At 41.0% G+C, this 5,870-nt stretch overlaps 1 non-coding gene across 1 annotated transcript; it reads left to right on the top strand.

Moving 5' to 3' along the window:
- The first annotated feature begins 381 nt into the window (after positions 1-381).
- LOC148122427 (U6 spliceosomal RNA) lies at positions 382-483 on the top strand. The gene has a single exon (XR_015737774.1). It is a non-coding gene; the product is annotated as a U6 spliceosomal RNA (small nuclear RNA).
- Positions 484-5,870: the final 5,387 nt, after the last annotated feature.

Genomic DNA, 5,870 nt, shown 5'->3' with positions numbered 1-5,870 from the left:
GCAAACCTGGATCTTTCCATTCCTCAAGCCTCCTCAAAAATTATCACCTCACATAGAGCTCTACTCTTCCTTTTTTCTCTACTAACTGTCTTTTTTATTTCCTTCCAGGAACATACCAATGTTCTATAAGTATCATCACTCATTATCACTCATTTTCCATTTTATCGTCTCCACTTATCCAAAGTGACCAGGGACTGTGTTTATCTTATTAATGCCTACATCCCTCATGTACAGCACACAACAGACCCCAAACATTTTGTTAAATAATTAGGATATATGCTATAGGCCTAATTGTTTAATGTACTGTGAGGCATGAGGATTGAGGAGTTTGCAGACCAGTCTGGGCAGTACAGAGAAACACCAAATAACATAGCGAAAGAGGTGCTTAGTCAGCATATTTACTAACGTTAAAATGATGCAGAGAAGATTAGCACAATCCCTGTGCAAAAACTGTACAAAGTTTGTAAAACTCTCTCTGTGTCTGTCTCTGTCTCTGTCTCTCTCTCTCATACACACACACACACACACACACACACACACACACACACACTAAATAATAAAAGAGGGGATGAAGGTACAGGTTTGGTAGACTATTTACCTAGCATGTATAAAGTCATGAGCTCTGTTCTGGCATTTCATAAACTAGGTATGGTAGCATAAGACCGTCATTTCAGTTCTTGGGGAGGTCAAGGTGGGGGGGGGTTCAAGATCATTCTCTGCAATAAATCATGTTTGAAACTGGCTACATGTGTCCTTGTCTCAAAATACAGTAAATTAAAAACTAATAATAAAAAACAAAAGAACAGTAATTACAGCCAACAGTATTTGTTGGACAAAAACAGCTGATAATCTTGGGTTTCCCTTGGGATGTGCTGATGGGAATCCCAGTGTACAGAGTAGATGTGAAAGAAACCACAACCGGATTTTCAGGGACACCCTCCATCAAATGCCATTTTGGATCGCTTCTTTTGAGAACTTTCTGAGCAATTCTTGAACTGCCTGCCACTTCACCTCAGCTCACACCCTTCTCTCTGCTCTGACTGGGAGTATTGTCTTTACTGACACTGATTGCTTGCCAATATTTCTACCACTGAGTCCCCTCCAGCCAGTCAACACAGTGACCTTCCAAAAATGCAAAACCACTCTCCCCTGCCCCTGGCACAAATTCTTTCTTGCCTTCTCACCACCTTTGGGTTCAAGTTTAGAGTTCTCAGCTTGCTGTTAAGACCTTGAACTGATAAGGTGTCCCTCATTTGCCTAAAATAGAACTTACATTCTCAGGTCTGCATTCCAAGGGCCAGTCCTGTACTAAGTCTGCTTCCATCCTTTGCCCTGATGCATTATTTTGAAAGCTGTGCTAAAAAAATGCCATGATTGTCCCAACTTTGCCTGTTTCCCAAGAAAGAAAACAAAACTTGATTTCCTGTTTCCAAAACTCATTATATATTTATTTTTCATAAGATGTAGGAGTAAGTGCCTTAAGCTGCACACTTAATTGTGTACATTATGCATAAATTCTATGTGTACAAGAAAAGAGAGGGAAAAAAATAAGAGCTGGGGTTGTGCCATTGACAGAGCGCATATGGAGGATACACATGGCGCTTGCTTGATGATATGATCAGCTGTGTGTGGTACCTCCCCATATACTCTAAATTGTGAATCCCTCTCAGAGCACCTGACACACAATAATAATAGGATATGGTTAGTGTTAACTGTTAACTTGACAGAATCTAGAACCATCTGGAAGGTAGGTCGTTTTGGCATACCTGTGGGTGGATTACCTTGATTATTTTCAATGATGTGGGAACCCCTTCTTAATTGTGAGTGAGACCATCTCCAGCCAGTAGACCCTGGAGTGTCTAAACACAATGAGAGGCATCATGTACGGCTGTGAATGTAACAAGGCAGTTAGTGACGGCTGCAGTAGGAAGACTTATTTTCCTTCAGATATGCAGCCACTGAGAAGGGGTCCATGATCCAGTGAATAGCCCCACACCTATGCACATTCAATTAAAGTCATTAATTAAACTAAATTTTAGAACTTAATCATGCTCATTATATAAAAGAGAGTGTGTGTGTGAAGAAGAAAGGAAGGTGTATTGGAAAGGAGGGCTCCAGAGGAAGATTGGGGTATATTTATGGATGAAAATCATCAAAATACATTGTTTAAATATTTTTTAAAGCCCAGGCATGGTAGAGCTTCTATGTAGAACCCCCCAGTAAACAGTTGGGGTCATGGCTCAGTGATAAAATGCCTATAGAGTGGATGTGGAGCCACGTGACTCATCAAAAAATAAAATGATTGAGTTAGACATGTTTAACCTGGGACCTTTCCTTGTTGAAAATTAAACTTTCTATGGTAGAAAAAAGAAGGCAGTATTCTGTTGGATAATGCTGGTGCTCTCTGTCTCCACAGGAGCTTCACCTATGCTCGGCATTTGTCCAAATACGGCATATGTACAGTTGATATCTGCATTTCATCAAGTGTAAATGTGATCTCAAAAGATAAAATCTTACCCAGCAATATTTTGTTACAGCCGTCTCAAGAAGATAGTATGTCCTGCACACAACAGCAAAGTGATTGGTAATGTGGTGAGAAAGGACAGGAAGAGGTCAGAACTGATTATCACAGTCAGTTTTGCCTGGGAGCTGGTGTGGGCCATGTGTGAGGACACGGCAGTGAAGGGTGGTCACAGTGCCCGTCCTAAGGAATTTAAAAGTGACCACAAGTGAACACGCAGTAAGAACTGTTTCTTAGGCGAGAGCACAATGGGTTGAACACACACGCACAAAAGATTTAATTTGATCTCGAGGCTCATTGAAACCTGGAGAAAGAGAACTAAAGGGTGAGTAATTCTAGCTAAACAATAGGAAGGCAGAAGGGGAAGTAGAACTGAGAGGGGCCACAGCTAGGTAGGAAAGGGGGTGAATCTCAAAGATAACTCCTTTCTTCTTCAACCTCCTGATTTGAGACAAAAGTCTGACAGCTCTTTATTCCCACCAGCAAGTCCCCTGTGGATGGACCAGCTCAGAGTTCAAGACTGAATCAGAACATGACTCACCACAGTTGCTAACCAATTAAACATCCAATCTGTCTTCAAACTGAACAACTCCTAAGAATGGGAGGATAGCTCTTGAGAGGCTTTAAAACTCCCAGGCCCCCATTCCCCACACACACCAGAAGGGACTGGATTTTCCAGTTTCCCAAGTCCTCCCTCTGCTTTGCAGTGTCCTTGCCTCTACTGATCCACTGCATGTGTGGGTTTCCTCACCCCCAGTAAATGTCTTCTTTCAACTGCTGATTCTGTCTGAGGGGCCTGGGATTTCTCTGCTGCTACCTGTAATGTTTTGGATTTTTCCTGTCTTTCTTTTACAAGCTGAGAAAATGAACCCAATCAAGACTCCCAAACTGGATCGTATTAAGATCTCTAGACTGTATCAGAACCATATGCCAAAACAAAGGGACTACCAGCTGTACCAGAAGGCATATGCAAGAAATAACATGAAGGGATGTTTATGATCTAAGGATGTAGCTAAGTTGGTAGAGTGCTTTCTTGGCATGAATTAAGCCCTGGGTTGTTCACTAACATCCACGTCTCCACTTGCATGATGTAGTACACACACAAACACACATACATACACACACACACACAGAGCGTGCAAGAAAGAAATATATGAATAGATAGATAGATAGATGGATAGATGATAGATTCTAAATAAAAACTTAGAATACATGCAGAGGAATAGGGAAACATAACCGACATTCTTCTTTAACCTCTAGCTGCACCCATAAGTGCATATATATACACATATACACATAAGAAGCATCTTCCTCAAGTTCTTGGTAACCAATCCTCTTCTTTAAGGTTAGTTTTTCGAATGTGTGTGCATGTGTGTGTGAAAGGGAGTATGCAATGTGCAGCGGGGTCCACAGAGGCTAGAAGGCAGCATCAGGTCAACTAGAGCTGGAGTTAAGATGCCTATGAGCCTCCCAATAGGGGTGTTAGGATTCAAACTCAGGGCCTGTGGAAGAGCAGGAAGCACTCTTAACTGATGAGTTATCTGATCAACACTGATAATCAATATTCTATTCCGCTTCTGTTCATTTATTTTACATACCATGTGAAAGTAGAATAATAAGCTCTCCATCTTTAATTCTGTGTGTCCTTTGGGTTCATTTGTACTGTGCGTATGTTAGGGATAGTGGTGGAAAGTTGAGACAGATTCTTTCTATGTTATTAAAAATACTTGAACTTAAGATACCCTGTCTAATCCTGAGTATTGGGATAGCAGATATATACCACCTAAGCTGATGATTTTCTTCTTTTTATGGCTGAATAATATTCCAGTGTGTGTATGGATATATCCCTACACATCTATTTTAGTGTGTTTATCCATTCATCCACCTATCGATAGTCAGATGGATCCCATATCTTGTCTGTGGTCAATAATGCTGAAACAATAGTGGGAATAGAAATATTTCTTTGAGATCCTAATTTATTTTTCTATAGATACCAAAGAATAAGTTTTCTGCATTATAGGGCAACACGATCTCCTTACAGATTCACTGGAGCATATTTTTAACTATAAGAAAACTGCTATATTAAAGTATAAAGTCTTCTAGGGTATGTTCTAGATGCAAATGTAATTCTGTCCAGGCAAAAAGACCAAGGTAAGATCAGAGTTGTTTCTGGGTGACCCTATGGGGACAGTTGACTCCAGGTGGTGGATGACCAGAGTCAACTATTTCAACCATGGATAATTCCTTTGCAAGAATGAGGTACAGAGCTGATGTTATAGCTCAGTTTGATAGAGTGCTTGACTAACAATACTGAAGCCCAAAGTTAGATCCTCAGAACCATTAACTAGGTATAGTGCTGCACAACTGCCATCCCAGTACTCTGGATGTAGAACCAGGAGGATCAGGAGTTCAAGACTACCCTTGGCTACACGGGAGTTTGAAGCCAGTCTGGGTTACATGAGACACTACATCCATCACTCACACTTAGCAGGCACGCACACACACACACACACACACACACACACACACACACACACAAAGTGGGGGGACGAGGGATAGAGTTGTTGGATAACTCAATTTTTTTCAGTTATCAACATTGCATTTCTTTTCTTCTGTTGGGGGGTGGGTTAGTTCACAATAGGGTTTCCCTGTAGCTTTGGAGCCTGTCCTGGAACTTGCTCTGTAGACCAGGCTGGCCTCGAACTCACAGAGATTTGCCTGCCTCTGCCTCCAGAGCACTGCATCACCATCACTCAGTTATCTGTCTGTCTGTCTGTCTGTCTATCTATCTACCTACCAACACACATACACACACACACACACACACACACACACACACACACATATAATTTATCCAATATATTTTTTCTTTTTTTTCAAGTTTCTCGAGACAGGGTTTCTCTGTTTAACCACCTTAGCGTGGGCCACCACCACCCCGCATACCATGTCACTCTTACAGAAACCTCACATGTCTCTGTTTACATCTGCGATGGCTATTCTTGGTTGTCAACCTCACTACATCTTGAATTAACTAAAACCTAAGTGGATGTGTGCACTTGTGAAGGATTTTACCTTAATTAAGCTATTTTAAGTGGTGAGACCCACTTTTATTGTGAATATTTTGAGGTGGAAAAATAAACCTTTAATCCAGATCTTTTGAGATCTACCTTTAATCTGGAACACACCTTCTGGTTGCATCTATGTAAACGATACATAAGAAGGAAGTTTTTACTCTTTGCTTTCTTGCTTGCCTTCTTGCTTGCAAGTTCATTACTTCACTATTTTAGAGCCTACTTTGTTGAGACTCTAGCATATACTGAAGACCATAAGCTGAGACATCCAGCTTTGT

Source organism: Myodes glareolus, chromosome 4 (assembly GCF_982192425.1).
Source record: "Myodes glareolus chromosome 4, mMyoGla1.1, whole genome shotgun sequence".
Classification (NCBI taxonomy): domain Eukaryota; kingdom Metazoa; phylum Chordata; class Mammalia; order Rodentia; family Cricetidae; genus Myodes; species Myodes glareolus.
This window is presented reverse-complemented; position numbering and strand designations above follow the sequence as displayed.